The sequence below is a fragment of the Lepidochelys kempii genome, chromosome 1, assembly GCF_965140265.1.
Source record: "Lepidochelys kempii isolate rLepKem1 chromosome 1, rLepKem1.hap2, whole genome shotgun sequence".
NCBI classification, from domain to species: Eukaryota; Metazoa; Chordata; order Testudines; family Cheloniidae; genus Lepidochelys; species Lepidochelys kempii.
The window spans coordinates 296,234,235-296,253,488 of NC_133256.1; the positions used below are offsets into that span (position 1 = coordinate 296,234,235).

General features: G+C 41.1%; 1 protein-coding gene across 3 annotated transcripts in view; it reads left to right on the forward strand.

The window, feature by feature from the left end:
- Nucleotides 1-1,296: 1,296 nt before the first annotated feature.
- The window catches only part of PRICKLE1 (prickle planar cell polarity protein 1), a 107,302-nt gene continuing 89,344 nt past the window's right edge, over nt 1,297-19,254 (forward strand). For all 3 annotated transcript variants that reach the window (XM_073328020.1, XM_073328018.1, XM_073328021.1), the window contains exon 1: nt 1,297-1,545. The gene's annotated coding sequence lies outside the window, so the exon portion shown is untranslated. The remainder of the gene's footprint in view (nt 1,546-19,254) is intronic.

Consider the following 19,254-nt stretch of genomic DNA (forward strand, 5'->3'; position numbering starts at 1 on the left):
TTTTGGCACCTTAGAGACTAACAAATGTATTTGAGCATAAGCTTTCCTGTTGCATCCAATGAAGTGAGCTGTAGCTCACGAAAGCTTATGCTCAAATACATTTGTTAGTCTCTAAGGTGCCACGAGTCTTCCTTTTCTTTTTGTGGATACAGACTTAACAGGGCTGCTACTCTGAAACTGCTATTTTTATTGCCCAAATTGTGTGAAGTGAATGTAAATACATAAAAAAACAGCATGAATGCTGAAAATTAAATGAGATTTTAAAATATCTGAAGTGTTATTAGTGTTATTAGTAACATAAATTTGTTTTTAAAATGTATGCTAATTTACTTAACTGCCAGTTTAAAGTCTACTGTATTTTTTAAAAGCTGATATTTAGTTATCTATTGAGCTGTCCTACATTCTGTACTTCGATTTTGTCTGTAATTTCCAGCATGAGCTAGAGATAGCTTTGAAGTTGATGGCAGCTAACATGGAATTTTAAAGCATTCCAAACATCCTCTTCACACAGAAAAGGGAATGAAAAATGACTGTACCACGCTCTCCTGCCTCTGCCTACTACTACAAGTAATGTTTCGCGTCATAGACAGTGATGTATTTGTGGTCGAAATACGAACATACCCTCCCCCCCCAAGCAAATTTAATCGCACTCGCACATCTCTGCATAGATCAGTGGAAAAAGTTTTAATTAACTTTTTCTCTCGTTAAGTGGATGCTGGAGGCACAGAGACGAGTAATTGGCTGCAGAGCCCTGTTTGATCAAGGGAAATTGGGAATGTGAGTCTTTCCCTCCTTTTCCTGGCTTTAAATCCATCAGCATCATTTGTTAAAACAGCAACAACAACAACAACAAAAACCGGTAGGGGAGAGGGGAAGATTTTGCACTTCAGATCTTTCGCTGTGCCTCAGTGAACTGCAAATGCCAGCTAACATTCCTCTTGCTCAACTTAATCACCAATGTATTTAATCTGATTACACCCAAAAACCCATGCCCCTTGAAAGCACACTAAAACCACACACACGAATCACGAAAAGCACATTCTGCGCCTCCCCGCCCCCCACTCTGCAAACCTGCCCTGCCTGGGATCTGCGTGGACTTCCGAAGCCTTGTCGGTACCAGGGAATGGCCTGTCCTTCCCGGTCAGCAAATCCAGCCCTCCGGGTTTTCGGAGCTGCCGGCACCCCCAGCGCGGCGGCGATTGGAGAAAGCGGCCGGCTGCAGCCAATGGGCTCTGTGGAATGCTCATGTCACCGTACCGGGCTGGCGGCGCCTGAGCCCCGTCAGGGAATAAGGGGAGAAGCGGCGGCGCAGCTTGGTCACTTCTAGCCTGACACGCTCCCGCTCCCCGCAAACCCTTCCCTGCTCTCTGCGGGAAATGCGCCTCTCCAGCCTGCACTGACTTCCCTGGGGTGCCCAAGCAGAAAGGAGCGGCCAAGCCAGGCTCCCTCCAGGGGATACTTGCCTCCCTTGCTCTAAATGTGACTGATCCTTTCCCCCCCGCCCAGGAATACCTTGCGGTGTTTCCCAAGTCCTTCCCCCGGAGGGTAAGTGGCAGCTCTGCTTTGCTCTCTCCCGCAGGGGAGAGAAGTGCGGTTTTGTCTGTATGAAGCGGGACTGTTCGCATTAGATTCCCACTTTGCAGTCTTGGGGGGTGAGGGGAATGTGCTGTGTGGAATGTCAGCCCCCCGGGGTCTTGTCACCTACAAATGTCTCGAGAGACTTAATTAGTTTAACAGGACCCGAAAGGTCGGAGTAGAAGCGAGGCGACTAACTTAGGCAGAAAGCAACTAGTGGCTGCCCCAGCCTAATACCTTTAGAAGCCTGTCGCCTCAGTTTGTTTCCTTAAAATATTGTCTTCGAAGTGGTGAGTTTTTAGCTTTCAGTGCTGGTTTTTTTTGTTTTTTTTTAATTTTCTATAAACAGTAATGAAGTAAAAGCCCCAATCTGTTACTTATTAACATACCTGGGACTCAGGATGCAGCGCGAAGTTGTTAAATTTCTGCAGACGAAAAACCAAACCGATCTTGGTTATTGGATTGCCTAACCTGGCACTATTGTGTATGGGAGGAGGCTCTGGAAGATTGTCCACAAACTTGTTTGAAGAGTCTTAAATGAGAGGGGAAATAATTTGGGGGCTGACACCATACTGAGTTATAATTTGCCCCCAAGTGGAATCTGAACTAGCACTCCAAATACATGTATTATTAGCTGGAACGTATGTGGGTGCCCTGCATGCAGAACAACAAACAAACAAAAAGCAAAACAACAAACTGTGAGGGGACAAAAGGGAACAGAAGATTAGGATTTTATCTGAGGTTATTTATATCAAAGTGTCTCTGTGATTTATGCTTTACTTATTCATTTAGTTCTACACACACAGACATGGTTGTGCTTACATTTTATCTTCACACATGTACATGTTTTGGTATACAGAGACAATATAGAAATGTGTATTACCACTGCTGTAGAGTGTGTGTGTGTGTGTGTGATTTTAAATATGTTAGCGTATTTTGTACAAGTGTAGCATAGAGAGCTCCGTCTCTCTTTATAGCACCCAAGACTATAGATGGATGTGAGTTTCAGAGTGTTTGCTTGACTCAGGCTCCAGATGTGTGAGCTCAGCTGTTGCCTGTCACTTGGGTGACAACTGGTCTTTTTCCACTAAGCCTTTGCTTTCTCCATTATCCTCAACTAAGTGTCAATGTTTCAGTTTCCTTCTATTATCATGAGTGTATTCCAGTCCCATGGGACAGGGCAACCTTGTTTGGCTATCCTCAGCATGCAATATGTCTGCTTTCAGACTCTCTTCCATAGGAAAAAAACAATCTCATGACAGCTAGAGAGAGACATCTAAAATACAGCCCTAACTTAAGCTAAATATTCTGCCTCAAGAGAGCTCTGAAGGGGTGATGAATATTTGTCAAGCCTTTTTTCTCAAACAATATTTACTCCCACCAGGGGATTTTAAACATAAACAGCAACCATTTATCTTGCTGTCTGGTTGGGTTCATTTCAGTGTGCCTTCAATGTGGTTTCAGCTTAAGGTGGCGGGGTCTGGTCTTGGACAGGAATCTGTCATTGTACCCCAGCTGGGGACTGAAGAAAGCAAAATAAAGCACTCTGCTAGTACCAGTGTCTCTAAATGCCATCAACTGGAGAGTCAGGAAACTCAGTGGGGGTTATTTTACAAGCTCTCCAAGAATGTTTATACAGAGGATTTAAAGGTTAAAAATGCATATTCCCTACATGTTAAAACTAAAAGGTGTCAAAAATAAATGGCTAACATTACTCCCAGTTCAACTTTCCATGCTTTGTCACGTAGCTGAAAACTATGACTTTTAATTAACAACTTTTCTTGCCTATTGAAAAGTCAGAACATCTGTCAGTTCTTTTAGCTCATCTTGACTTTTTGCTGTTAGAGTTTATCGTGTTTTGTAATCCAAGATCTATGGAGCCATTGTTGTATAATAAAGGGTGCTGTACTGAGTCAGCCTGGTCACCCGCATAAAAATTGTAACATCAGCTGCGGGGGGGGGGGGGGAGGCGGAAAGGGAGAGAGAAAGCCCTTACAGGGTTAATAGCTGAACTATTAAGATTGGAGTCAGATGTGGGTAAAAGCAACAAGGGAGTCTGTTTTTTTCCTAATATCCTGTAGTCTGATAACTCTGAAAAAGGTAATTGTTTAAAAAAAATCTGTTTTGATTTAGAATTTTTTTTAAAAAAGCAAGATGAAGTCTGCATAAACAAGAGAAGATTCTAATGTTTCGAAAGGCTAGGAAATGTCTAGAAAATTCCCGTCAGCTGAAAAGTAAAACACTGAACTATGCATGGATTTGTCATGCACAAATACAGAATTTTGTTGATTTCCCTCTTCTAAATAGTCCATTCTCCATCTTAGTGGCATAAAGGATATCATTCAGTGTTTGTGAAAGAACAGTCTGTGTGCTGGAAAGGTTGTCTTTTCTAGTAGACTAGTTAATTATAACTTTTAATAAGAGTGGATTTAGAGTATTTGCCTTCTAGATAACAGTTTTGCAAAAAAGAAAATGTAAATGGTTTGAAGAGTATAGGTGGTGGTTGCTGTTATACTCTAAAAGTTGAATAACTTATATGTAAAAAAGATGCCTGAGGAATGACTTGGCACACTAATGACCTAACTTCTCTGTTTGGTCTGTCTTCCCTTCTGTTTTTAGAAAGAGATTAAATGAGTTTGGCATTGTTCATTTAATTGGCATATGAAAATCAGATGGGTTTTACTCTGTAACTATTTTCCACTGAAACACTGCATAAGATAAACTTGTATGGAGTTAGTTCCTATTGTATCTTTGCTGAGTGATTGGCTTGACCCTTTCCTAATACCTTGGATGAAGATACAAAGATTTAAAGTATTTTCCCAATAGCATGGCATTTACAGAATATGGTGATGGTGGATGCTGTACAAACTACCTAATACAGAATAGATAAACGGACCAATTTCAGGTAAACACAAGAATTCACTAAACACGATATCCAGGCAACCAGAGCCATGATATATGTACGACTGAATTATTTTTTTGCGACTCTTTTTAAAATGTATGAAAAAATATTTTTGACTACTTAGTGTTGTCTTGGACTTTTACCTTATGTGGCCTACAGGTAAAGACGTCAATGCCTCTGCCTAGAGGTTCATGAAAGAACAGTCTCCAAAGCCATTGCTCCTTTATATTTCAATAATAAAGCTATCACTTCATAAATATTTAAGAGAATCATTCTATGGTCAAGTGTTGCCTAAGATGAAGGAGAATAGCAACACAGTATCTTTCCCTTGTTTCTGAGCAGGCTACATAATGACCACTTGGCTTTCTTATATCTTGAATTTATAACCTTCCTAGAAGGGTAAGTCAGCAGTATTTGATTTGGTTAGCCAACATTAAGTATTTTCTGTTTACAGTCATTCTAAACTGAGGTAAACTTGAGCTTAACTATAGTTCATTAGTGTATTCTAGTGATAAACCATTCATTGTTAGGCCCAGCTACTGGAAACACACAGATGAGTAGCTCTTACTTGCATAGCCCGCGGTGTGGCTCTGCTGCTGCACCAATACGGGGGTGCCACTGTTTCACATCTGGGGAAGACGCTCTATGCCGAGGGAAGAGAGCTCTCCGTCAGCATAATAAAACCCACCTCTGTGAGCGGCAGAAGCTATGGGCTTGTCCACACTGGCAATTTTCTCGACATACCCCTGAGCGCAGCACGTTTCAGCGCTGTAAAGCACCAGTGTAGACAGCGCACCAGCGCTGGGAGCCAAGCCCTGCGTGGAGGTGGGTTTTTTAGAGCTCTTCCGCGACCACACGAGCCATGTGAAAGCACTGCCGCGGCATTGCTTTAGCATTGCCAGTGTAGACTAGCCCTGCGTCAGTGGGAGAAGCTCTCCTGCTGACATAGTGCTGTGCACACTGGTACTTATGTCAGTGTAACTTATGTCACTCAGGGGTGTAAAAAAACCACCCCCCTGAGTGACATAAGTTATGCCAACATAGGCTGTAGTATAGACATAGTCCAAGTGTTTGTAGGACTGAAGACTTATAGTGGAAAGGACCAGGTCTGAAGGAGAGAGCCGTAACTCTGAGTCAACCTTCTCCCTTCCCCCACCTACTGACTGAGCAATGGTGGGAAGAAACATGTTTTACAAGTTATAGCACACTGATGTCATGACATTTCTGGCAGAGATACCAAGATAGACTAATCAGATCACTTTACTATTTGCCAGAATTACACAGTTTTTCCAGAGACTGTTCTTTTGTTGCTGGTCCATAGTCAAAAGATATTTCCAGTTATTGGAAAAAAAAATTCTCCAGGGGAGTGTAATAATTCGTTCTGTGTCTTTGTATTGTTTGCTTGTTTAGACTTCACTCTAAACACATTAAACTCACTTTTCTTTAGCCTCTAGAAAAATGGAATGATTGCTCAGCATGAATTGATTAGCCTTTTCAAGGGTTATTTTTTCTACAAGAAAATTTTAAAATATACAAACTGAATTAAAAATCTCAAGAGACAGAGGCATGAGCCAACACAAACATTTTTAAATACTTATGTAAACTAGCAAGCAACTGTAATTTAGCTCTTCTTGGAACTCTGCCTACAAGGGTCTATTTGATTTTTAAATGTTACCATAATGCTGGTTCAAAATGTTCCTGAAAAACAACTGACCAATCCAGCTGAGACTGTTTTTCTTACCAGTGAACCTGTGGTAGACACTGCTGAAGACAAGTCTTTCATTTCCAGTGGATTACACATCAACAAAAGGTGGAGCTGTAGCTGTGTTATTTCAGTTGTTCTGGTACTGAAGTCATGTATTCCTGTCTAAGATTTGTGTCTGAATCGTTGATTTATAGCACTCTGTAACTCTTGCTGCTTTGTGTGCTTCTCTCTTTCATTTTTCCTTCTCTCTTCCTCTCGCTCTCTAAGTCTGAAAATTTTGGCAATAATCTGATAAAAGTATTGCATACATAGACCTACAAGCACTCTCCACGCAGTTTTATTCAGCTGTCCTTTTATCTGTGGCACAGATCCCACAGCTTGCAGTTACGGTCTTTGACTTTAGTAACAATTCTGTATGAAATGTTTCCAATTACACACACTATTGGCAGCATGAAGCAACTGCATGCCAAAAAGCATTTCCAAGTGCCTTCCAAGAATCGGATTATGATTGATTTTAATTTAAATAAAGGTTGTTTGGTTTCTTGTGATGTTTTTATAACACCTTTTTCAATGTTGTTGTTTTTATAATCTTGTATCAAGTAGCCACAATATACCATGGTATCCGGGCTTGGTTTCTGTGACTATCACCTTCCGAATCTAAGTGCACTTCTAACCTTTGCACCACTGCATGGAAAAGTCAAAGTTGTCCATATACAATATAATTAATGGGCCATATTGAACCAATGGCTCCTTAAACATCAGTGGTATATTACAGTCCAATGTGCTGTTTGGTTTTAAAAAGAAAAAATATCAGGCTAAAGATATGATATGTTCAAGTCCTGCTACAAAAATTAACATTTTAAAAGGAATCCATATTGCAAATTATCTTCATCTCCCAAGATGTTGTGGACAGCTGGTCACTAACTATAGGTGTTTAAAATACAGTAACACAGGATTCTGAACACGTGGTATAAAGCTTTGTCAAATGGTCTGGAATTCTTACACCTGTCCTCGCTTTAGGGCACTTTTTTGTTCTAAAGACGGTCACTATTCTTGTTAGTAAATGTGTTTTGTAACTTTTTAATTTTAATCAGAAACTTAGCAGATTTTTTTAACATTAGTCAGTGAATCTTTAAAATGACCCATGCCACAGAAGTTATTTTTAATCTTTTCCATGAGAAAATGTGAAATACTTGATCTGTTTGTGGAGCAGTCTTGAAAGAGATGTTTTATAACAGGAGCACAAACTTCCTTTGACACTAACACTATAATTCTGCAGCTTTATCCATTACACTCTGATATTATCTTTACATTAATTAAGTCCTTTTGTGAAAGAGAGAGCACTAGCTCAGTGAGAGATTAGCCTAGCCACACAGTCACTCGCTCTCTACCAGCTGAGCACACTGGCTAGCCAGACAGCTGCTCCATCCATAGCTCAGTGCGTTGGTGACACAAATACATGGTAACTATGGTACAAATTGAAAGCTTTTTAAAAACCTTCATGTGTGGGTCAGCTCATCTAACCACAATAAAAACTGATTTTTTTTTTCATGTACATACTAAAAATGAGTAGGCTATGTTGAAAGCAAACCGCTACATAAGATTTTGGGGAAAAAATTTTTTTTCCTGCACTCAAACACAGCATTTTAATTCCCACAGTAATTTTACATCTCAAAAGTGCATGCATTCTATATAATTACTTGCGATTAAGCCGTGTTCAGGAAAGTTAGATCTTCAGAGGACCAAATGTTTTTTGTTTTGTTTTTTTAGTAAAAGTATAAGTTTCAGAAATTGGGATGATAGTTTTCAAAATTGTGATTAAAAATACTGCATATAGCATATGCTGAGAAAGAAAATGACTTTTTGTGAGAATGACTAATACATATGTCCAGGCCTGGAGAGAGAGCGTGGATGTGTGTGTGTCTGCATGTGCACGCATACAAATTGCTAACCGGGGTATAGTTCAGTCTGGAATCTTGTTAGTGAATCTCAGATGTTTCTTGTAGCAGGATACATGTGTTTCATAAGAATTTTGAACTGCTTTCTGACGCTGTGTTCATCATAATGATCGTATGGATAACTTCATTGTGAGAGCCCTCTGACGTGTTTGCAAAGCTTAGAGAAAGAATCTAAGTGATAAATACTGAGTTCCCATTTATCCTAGGACTGAAATGATTTAGCGCTCTGTGTATGTAGGAGGAAATAAAATATACAGAAGATATGTTTATATTTAACAGAATTCATCATATAAGTTTCTTTGCGCTCCTTCTATAAGCCTAAACAGCTTGGCAGGCTAATAGCCAACAAAATGTCCTCAAGTGCTGCCAAATGCGTTGAAAGTAAACCAGACTTTCCTCTATACTGAGGTCCTGGGAACTTACTTTACCTTCAGCTTTTAAAGATATTAATCAGCAAATTGCCTTGGTCTTCCTACCCTCAAACACCCAATGCAGGTTTGGGTCAGAGTAGGCATCTACTGTGAAACACTAGTTGAAGAAAATATGGTGGTTTGCCTGGATGGATGTTGAACAGCAATCAGTGATCAGGTGACACAGATATAGATTAGATTATAGATATGAAGGAAGCTCAATGTGTACTAAATTTGCAGACAGTGTGAACTGAATGATTGGGTATTTAGCTTATCTAAGCAATGTGGTGAGTAAGAAGGCACCTCTCAGGATTGGCTCATGTACTTCCTACAGTGCGCCCCCAAGTCCCGCTGATGGCACTCAACACCTCAAGGGCGGTGTCCAGCACCTTGTGGGATCAGGCCCTGGAAGTGTAAAGGCAGCATGTATGTATGAATGCCATCACTGGGACTTGGGGATACAAGATTCCAGTGGCATCTGTAATGCTTCCTTCTCATTAATCTAAGGAAGAATCCTATATAGTTATGAAATGATAGTGAGGAGGCCTGGGAGAATGTACAATGCTGGAAAAGACAATGCAACCTCTTTCCTTTAGCTCTTAGTACACCTTGTCCCTGACAAACAATCTTATTATATAAAGCCCCAATTCTGAATCTCTAAAGCAGAAACGAGGATCCAGAGGCACTACTGAACTACTTAACTTGTACACTGCTTTAGTAACTACATTCACTTTAGTGGAGTTTCACTGGTGTATAAATGGAGTAACTCAGCTATGAAACAGGCCTAAGTAGCTCTAACCTGTGCAGTAGTTTTGTGATTGTAATTCATGTAGACTCTTCCATACTTGATCTCACTTACCCTTGATCTCCGCAGGTGAAAGACTGACAATTATGGTGTTGGTGCCCTAAAATAGAAATCTTGAAAGATTTCAGAATATCTCATCCTGTCTAATCAGGGAGTGAGCCTTTATGGGACACAGCTTTTCCTTAAAAGAGCTCTCACACCCAGCATTGCCAGCTCTGACTATGAGAGTCTTGTGGTAATTGCAAAAATAATACATTTTTAAAAATGGCTTTAGCTCTAAAATAATGAGATTTTTAATCCCATGAATGTTTGGGGCCTGACGCACGAATTTTGAACACTTGGGCTTGGCAATACTGCTTATCCAAAGCTTTCAGACTTTGTCTGACTGGAGCCTCTTCTCCCGCCTTCACTTGTGGCGCTGCCTGTTTTGCAGTTCATGAACTTATCTTTTAACTCTCCCCCTGAATTGTAGGAATCATGTTTGCAGTGTCCTTTTAAACACACACGGCTTGATTTGCCTCTCTCAAAGACATAAATCAGAGTAACTCCACTGAAATCAGTGATGGAAAAGCCATGCAAAACTGGATGAGAGAGAATATGGCATCCAGTTACTATTTTTAAGTATTTATGATTAATCTAAAACTGCTTAATGCCGTACTATGACTTTATTATGCAAATATTAGTTTCCATACTTCTGTCATACATATTTCATTCTATATAATGAAATATATAAACAGTGCTGGAAATGTTAGGAGGTAGAACATCTCTGTTATGACTGCCCTAGCCAAAAAAGAAGGAAAAGGGAGGCAGTATTTAAACACACACATGCACATTGAGGTGGTTGTTGTTGGAAGCAGAGAATGTGAAAGGAGACTCAACCAGTCATAGACTGGGTGGTAGCACTTTGGTGGTAGCATTTTGAATTAATAGCAGTTATCGTAATGACTTACTTTGGTACTAATCTGCCAATTGTATGTACTACAGTTTCAGAAGTTAAAAGCTAGTACTGCAATACAGACACGCTAAAATAGTTACTGTACTAGGATCTCATCCAACAGAGAGTCAACTGCGCTTACTTCCGTACAGAGTCCCAAAGGAGGGTAACTCTTGAGACTGTGCTGGAGTAACTGTGTGTGCAGTTGTAATTCTGAGTATTGTGCCCCTTTCTATCACTTTATTAGCTCTCTTCTCCAACAATTCTGTCTTGAAACGGCTATGAGTCAGAAGTGATGGAGCACGACTTCTGCCCAAATAAAAGCACCATAGAGTTTGCTGTCTCCTTACATTCACACTCTTATTTCACATAGACTTTTCTATAATTGGAAAACTTGTTTTCATCTTCAGACTCTTTCTGAGCAGTTAAATGTAGAAGTGACTGCTGAACATCTACAAAAATCTCACCATTGCCATAAGTTTTGCTTGATGCTGCTATTTGTGTACTTTTTGGCAGTAGACTATGACCTCAATAGAGCATCAGTACTCAAATCACTGACTGGGATTATACAGCAGTGCTATAAAAACCTGTTCATGCTAAACTATGACTTGTGCATGTGTGTGTTTAAAAACACTCACCTCATTCATTAGTCACTATAGCAGATTCAAACTTCACCACTAGTTAGTTTTTCAGAACTAACATAATATACCTCATCTAACTGAAACTTTGCTTTGATTGCCCGTTTTGCCGTTGAAAAATAATAAAAATAGTCATCTTGTGATTGAGCTTGGAGAAGATCTATTGGTAAATTTGAAAAGATTTTTCTCTAACGTGGCAAATTACAAGTGGACTCTATGGCACAAGAGATGACACATGGTATTGCATCAAATTTTATTAGCATAAAACCAATATTTGACATACAAAACCTAGAAAATCAACAGCACATTATTCAGGATCTTCTCATTCACTCCTTAAGTTTTGACATAATCTAGACCAGGAGTGGGCAAACTATGGCCTGCGGGCTGGATCCGGCCCCTCAGGGCTTTGGATCCAGCCCCTGGGATTGCCCCCTGTGGTGCCGCAGACCCCGCACCGCTCTCAGAAGCGGCCGGCACCACATCCCTGGGGCCTGGGGTGGGGTGGGGAGGCAGAGGGCTCCGTGCATTGCCCTTGCCTCCAGGCACTGCCCCCCACAGCTCCCGTTGGCTAGGAACGGGGAACCACGGCCAATGGGAGCTTTGGGGGAGGTACCTAGAGGCGTGGCAAGGGCAGCGTGTGGAGCCCTGTGCCCCCCCTCTCCCCAGGGGCTGTGCAGGGGCGTGATGCTGGCCACTTCATGGAGTGGCACAGCGTGGGGCCAGGGCAGGCAGGCAGGGAGCCTGCCCTGGTCCCGGTGCACACCGCTGCCACCCCAAAGCCTGAACCCCTCCTGCACCCTGCCCCCCAACTCCCCGCCCTAAGCCCTCTGCCTCCACCTCACACCCCTGTGCACCCCAACTCCCTGTCCTGAGCCCCCTGTCGCACCCCACACACCTCCACCCAGACCCCCTGCCCTGAGCTCCCTCCCACAGTCCGTACCCCTCCTGCACCTCAGCCCCCTTCCCTAAACCCCTTCATACACTCCGCACTCCTCCTCTGCCCCAATCCCTTGCTCTGAGCCCGTTCCTGCACACCGCACCCCCTCCCACGCTCCGCACTCCCTCCCGCACCCCAACCCCATGCCCCGGCCCTGCATACAATTTCCCCATGTAGATATGGCCTTCGGCCCAGAAAGTTTGCCCTCCCCTGGTCTAAACTGTAGATTGATGTTAGGTGTAGCTGAATGTTATACTGTGTATTTCCCAAGCAGAAATCTTCTTAGGGCTGAGTATCTGTTAATAGAATATTTTTTTAAAATTTACCAAAATACTAGAAATGCAGGAAACTCAGACCGAAGCTTCCAACACTGTGTGCCTATCTAGGTGCCACACAACTGAAGTCTGCCTTCATGGTTATATGATTTCCAATTTTTATGATCTCTAGTTGTGTGAAAATAACTTTCTAACGTATATCTGGTTAGTAGTGCAAGGGAAAATCCTAGTGCCTAGGCATTTGGTCCTCGTAGTAGCAAAGTCCATCATTTGTTGACAGTGCTTCACTATTTGCTGGTATTTAGCTGCCTGGTATTGCAGCAACACGATGATGGAGCCTAAGCTGAGCTGTTCACATTGCGGTACATGCAGTAGAACTTGCAGATGGCTTCTTTGGAGTGGAGTGGTGACAGGGAAAAGGGATGTGCCATGTGCACGCAAGAGTTTGTGGGGGTTTTTTGGTTTTGTTGTCATTTTTTTGCAACAGAAAACTTACCTTCATTTGGGGACTGAGGCTTTTCTCCCTCCTATTTGCTATTGTTATGATTTTATTCCTACAGGGCATGCTAGGTGCTTCACAGGAGACCTACCTGAAGACAAGTCCCTGCCCCAAATAGGCTCACAGTCCAAATGATGGACGTGACAGCCAAGTGAGAAAAACACCTTCATCAGAAGGAGAGAAACACAAGTTACAGAAATGATTAAGTAGTTACTTTAAATATTAACCTTGATGGCTCAGAGGTGAGGTTTTACTTTTTTGTAATGAAAGCCATGCTGTAGAAGTCATATTTTAGTAGTGATTTGTTAAGGTGAATATGGAGGCTCCGATAGGGTGGTTTTTTGGTTTTTTGGAAGTGACTCTCATGCATAAGGCACAGAATGGCAAGACACTTACCATGTTTGTGTCTGAGAGAAAGAAAAGGAGTACTGAGGTGGTGGTTGTTGTTGGAAGCAGAGAACGTGAAAGGAGACTAGACCAGACATAGATTGGGATCTGTGTTGTATGATAGGCCTTGAAGGCAAGGACAATGTGGAGCCAGTAAAGTGACTCAGAATGGGATAAGATGGCTGAAGCAATGGACTATTTGGTGTTAGCATTTTGAATTAAATGGATGGGGACTGGAGTTAGGGCATGGTTTGCATAAAAATTGCTGTTGACTGTGGTGGTTCCTGCCTGTAATTGGTGGGACTCCCTCTTCCTCTCCTGCCTTTTCATTACTTGAGATGCAGGAGCCTTTGCCCCATAAACACACTCTCTTCTGGATAGCTCAATTTCAGGGCTCTTTGCCAGTTAGATGTCACTTTCAGGCTGCACAGCTCATTACAAATCTATTCTAGGGCCTTGCCTAACTATTAAGCAGCAAGAGGAGGAAACTAGCTCTCTCCTCATGCACACTAAGATGAGCTCAGTTCAATCCTGGCTGCTATTTCAGTAAATAATTTCCCCATATATGGGACTGAGTGACATGAGATTTTGCCCCTGAAAAAGGGGGCACATATGGGCAGGCTCAAAGGCTAAAGCCAGCAGAACCTAGGAGAAAGTACCCTTTCAAATAGGGAGCAGCTTTAACAGATGCAGAACCTAAGGTGTGGAACTTCTGCCAGCCCAGCATTCAGAGCCCATTTTGGGGCTGAAATAAGCCCTAACATGTCTTTTAGGAAGTGAATCATTCCCATTAGTTTCTTGGTAACTATTTCAAGCTTTCTTCACATGGAACTTAGATGTAGACATTTTGACAACATTACCCTAAACTTGTGACTAAAAATCATGCATATGTATTAAAAATACCACTTCTTTGGTCAGCTACCTCAAGGCCACACATGTTCAGAGGGGTGTGGCACGCAGAGCTCCTATTACAATTAGCAGGTGCTTTGGGTGCTTGGCACATTTGAAAATCGGGCTCCAGGTGCACGTGCATGTTTTGTGGGTGTACTGTAGGGGAGTGATTTTGAAAATGTGACCCTTACAACGTATAGCTTTTATTTTGTAATAAATGTCAGCTAAAAACTTCTAACTAAAGCCAACAGACTATATTTTGTTGTGTGATTGTCTGAAAGCATATGCTACTTAACAAGATACAAAAATCTTGGGCTATTATGGAGTGGAGACTTAGTTTTAAATTATCATAATAAAGATGGCTTATTTGTTTGAACTCCATCTCTCGAACAAAGATGGAAACAAATTTTGGAGCTGCACTGCCAAGTATTGCACTGCCTACTTGTCAGGGCATTACTTCAGTACTAACATGGAGAGCAGAGTGCCCCCTACTACATCAGTGTGTAATTGGACTTTGGAACTCATTGCCACAGGATGATGTTGAGGCCTAATATTTAGCAACCTTCAAAGAGGGATTGGATGTATATGTGGATAACCAGACTATCTAGAGTTATAATAGTTCATGGCCAAGTACTGGAAAAATATAAAACTTCAAGTTAGTATTTATTCCTAGTGATTAGAAATTGATTTTAGGTTGCAACCTTCATGAGGTTGGTGATATTTTCACACACCTGCATGCTATGGGTCTCTTGCACTTTTCCTGTAAGTGTTGGGTAATGGTCGCTGTCAGAGAGAGGGTATTGGACTAGATGGGCCACTGGTCAGATCCGGTAAGGCAAGTTGGATGAACAAGCATAATGTCCTGCAGCACCCTAGCTTTTCTTTGGAGGTCTTTTATTCAGGAAGTATTTTATTTTATTTTATTTGTGATAACAGGTGAGAGCAAGACCTGCGGTAGTGGAACTGGTAATTATTGATTTCCAGTGTAGCCCGGTTGATCTTAGATCACATTTTTTTCCACTGAAAGTTTCTCTCTTATCTATCCATCTGCTCTTGGGATGAGGTCACACTAAGGGAGATGGCATGAGGTAGCTTTTAAGGGCTACATTTCATTACATAGTTTGGCAAAGGTTAATAAATTATAGCTTTCCAGATTAATGACTTAAACACACTTTCTTCAAGTACATAAAGTACAATAAATTTCCCTTAAGTGTCATAACAGGCAAAACAAGAGTGTTTGTGTATGTGGGAAAAGATCAGTTGTCTGAAAATGGAGCTACAAATTCCAGAATATAGCTTTGTCAAGAAAACAAAGCAAAGTATGCCCCATGCAATGCTGTTTAATGAAGAGTCCCCCTCAGTCAAAAATAGTAAACAAGACACTAGGTGGCACTCTTAAACAAACTTGGAATGTGACCGTGCTTATTTTTCGTGCAGTGCCAGTTATGTGAGGCTGGGGAATTGGGGAGAGACACTGACATGTTTAACGGTTCCCGTTGGAGGGGAGAGAAATAAAGAAACAATCTGAACCTAAATCTCTTCAGAGGCAGCAGAGAGTTGTGCCAGACAGGCTGTAGAAAAAAATGGCTAACCTAGTTTCATAGCCTAAATATCATTTACATTAACACACTTTTTATAAGCAATAATGAGCATAAACAAATGGAATATACTACACACTTTTTTTCCTGTATACTTTTTCAGAGTTTAAGCATGTCTAAACTTACGTTTAACATGGTAAGTCCTAGAAATCAGTAAATATTATACTTGTTTGGGAGGTTCTGCCCTTGACTTCCTTCAATGGGACCAGAATTGGGTAAATGGCCTTAACTCTTTAGGGAGATGCATGTAGGCTGTGGGATATCGAGATACATATTTCACAAATCACAAGTGGGCAGGCAGGTTTTCCTGGGCCTCTCTGTACAGGTGAGAGAAGAGAAGCTTTTAACACTAGCCAGCCATGGACTTTCTTGCATATCAAGAAGGGTACCTGCCGTCTTGGAGTTTTTCTGTTCTACTGTGACAAGTGGCATTATAGAGAAGTGGTGCTCTGGAAATCAACAGTAGAACTGGTCAAAACTCACAATTTCTGTCCTGTGGAAAATTCTGATATTTTTAAATTTGTTTTTTGTCCCAAATTGGGACAAAATATCAAAATGGAAGACGTAGTCCAGCAAGGGAGCCCCAGCCCTTAGAGAAAAGTGGTGGCATTAAGTACCCAAACTACAACTCCCCCGAGACACTGCAGAAGCTCAAGCAGACTCAGACTGATGTCAAACTGATCCAAAACAAAACTGTTTTGATTTAAAATAGACAAATTGAAGTGTTTTGGCTTGGTTGAAACACCAAAACAATACATTTCATTTTGATTTTGTCCAATGGAAAAATCAACAAAATTTGGCAAACTTTAAGGAAACTGCATTTTCTGTCAAAACAGATGCTGTTTTGTCATTTTCTCTATTCAGTTGGCATCAGTTGTGATCTTAGATTTTCAAGGCCTGATATGCTTGTGCAACTGGTTACACACAGTATTTGAATTGTTTTGGAAACTGCATATATAGCATGACAGCCTGCCAGAGGCTGGAGCAGCACTAGCCACCCTCCCCTTCCTACACACACTTCCAAAGCTGACCTGGTGAATGTCTTCACAAACAGTGATCTGACAAAATGGTCTACATCCTTGAGGAGCATTATCAACTCCCATCCAATTAAAGACCAGAAATGAGAATCCCAGCTTTGCACTGAGTTTGCCATACATGGGTACCCTATGAGAGAGAGTATTTTTCTTTGTTTTGTACTAATAAAGTGCTTGGTATTGTACTATGCACAACAGTAAAGACAATTCCTTCCCCAAAGAGTTTAGTCTAAAAGATTTAATATACAAAAGTGACATTGGTGAATAGCTTAAGAGTTTTGGGGTTTTCCCCCCTTCTTTATTCTCCAAAATTATAATAATTAAGAGCATGGCACAACAAGTGGGTTTGGAGGATAGGATGGCAGCCTACTAATGTGAAAGAGGGGTTATTGTTCTATTTATTGTCTCTTGAGCCCTGCCTCCCCTCGAAGGAAAGGGAACCAAGACCCAGGAGACCAGCAGAGAACACATGATCATGTTTTGAACATCTGCACAATTTGTTGTGAGTGGCATCTTATTTTGACATTTCAAGTGGGTGAAGCTTGGCTTGTGGGCAGAGTTTTCCCCCCATATTTGGATTCTGATTCTCAGCTGCTTTAGATCAGAGAACAGGGGAGGGGAGGAAGCAAATTGTACTGTGCATGCGTGGAGCTCATTATTTAAAATGCATTGAGCCATATTTTCATTCAGAGTTGGCTTGTTACCTGGTATCCTGTAAGGATGTGGGAGCTGCAAGTAATTTATGAGTATTATGTTCCATCTGTTTTTTATTGTGGTGATTACTGTGTGACTATCAGGGGTTAATTCATATGAAGGAAGATAGACAATGGTTTGATAAATTATTCCACAAAATCTGAGACCATGCAGAAAATGAAGCACCTTTGAAGTTTATCTCCAACATCCCTGGTGAGCTGTCTAAACCAGTTTAACCAAGCTCAAGAGACTAAGGGGAAAACAAAGGACTGGTTGAACTTATAAAAGGACAGCTTTCCTAAAAGGGGAAGTCAAGTATTTTGAGCTAAGGTGAAACCAGACTCCAGAGACTGGATTGTCTGGGATATACCTACTTAGGACTGTAGGTAAGGTATAGATGTGGGTAGGTGTTCTTACTGTTAAAAACCATTTTCTGTGCTTATGCTTTGCTGTGTTCCTGCTGCTAAGATTGAACAGTATTTTATTTTGAAAAGGGTGTTTTGCATTGTCGTTAACCACTGGTCACAGCTTTTGTAGGCAAGACTCACAAGCACTGAATCCAGTTGGGCCTGCTGAGTAATTATAGTTGATTGACAGAGTGCTGTATCCCAGAGACCTGGTGTAAGAGTAGGGAAAATTCCAGGATTCCACCCGGAGAGAGTTGAAAGTGCACCTGAAAGGGTGCACTCAGACTAGAAAGCATTCAAAGAGGCAGCTAGCGCTGAACTGTGATATCCTTGTTCAAACTGGGGTTGTTTGGTAGACAAAATTAGTTCAGGTTTCAGAGGAACAGCCGTGTTAGTCTGTATTCGCAAAAAGAAAAGGAGTACTTGTGGCACCTTAGAGACTAACCAATTTATTTGAGCATGAGCTTTCGTGAGCTACAGCTCACTTCATTAGTTCAGTCATTGCAGAGTTATGCAAGGACAAAAAAACTGATTGGAATATCTGGAAAATATATGTGACTGCATGTGTGAAGTGGGAAGATTCATGTTTAGAATTCAGCCAATTATACCAAAACACTCAAAACCTGGACTGAAGCTGAGCAGGCAAACCTTATAGGTATTGAAAGCATCTCCTTGGGTATATTTGTCCTAATGTGATTCTGTACTGTTTTAGTTAAAATATTCTACTTCAATACATTAATGTTAACGTGAAGAGATAAACGTTGGCTGCAAGATAAACCTTATATCTGGGGGGGGGGGGTAAATGTGAATCACTTGGGCTATTTGGTCTAGCTTGCAGTGCGGGGTTTTATGAAAATTCTTTGTTCAGTCTAATTTTAAATGTCTCATGTGATTTGCATTTCCATTGGCTCTCTTGGGGAAAGTATTCCACACTCAGTGTTAAGATGAATGTAGGAAAAAAATTTCCTAAAACTTCAAAAGGGGTATATTTAGCATGAACAGGATGAAATTAAGCATAGGTGTCATCCTAAACAAATACTTTCCGCTTCTTTTTTACACAAAGGACATTCTCTACACTACTTTCTGGTATTCATCCAAACACTAAAACTACAAGTACTTGGAGACAGTCAACATTGTTCCACATACACACAAACAACCTTCTAGTCAATGTTTAACTAAACCATTCCTATTCAGTTGTTTTTAACCTTTCCTTCTAAATAAATCTCCTCCCACCCCACCCAGGCTTGTAGTGATTTGTATTCTTCTTATCTCCTCTCTTCCAGGTTGTTGAGATCTTTGTGTTACCAAGGTATTCAGAACTGTATATAGTATCCTAAATATTATCCATCTTTCTCGGCATGCCAGTAGTATTTTCTCCCTGGCCTCTGATGTGATACAATAGTAACTTAGATTGTAAGCTGTGTTTGTACAGCGCTTAGCACAGTGGGGTCCTGGTTTGTGACTAGGAGTTCTATGGTAATACAAACAATAATAACCCCCCAAATCGCAATGTATTTTTCTTCTTATCATTTCATTAATAATCCTCTATAATTTTCTCTCCGCTATTGCCTGTCTGACTTCTTTCATATCTGTGTTCTACTTTCTC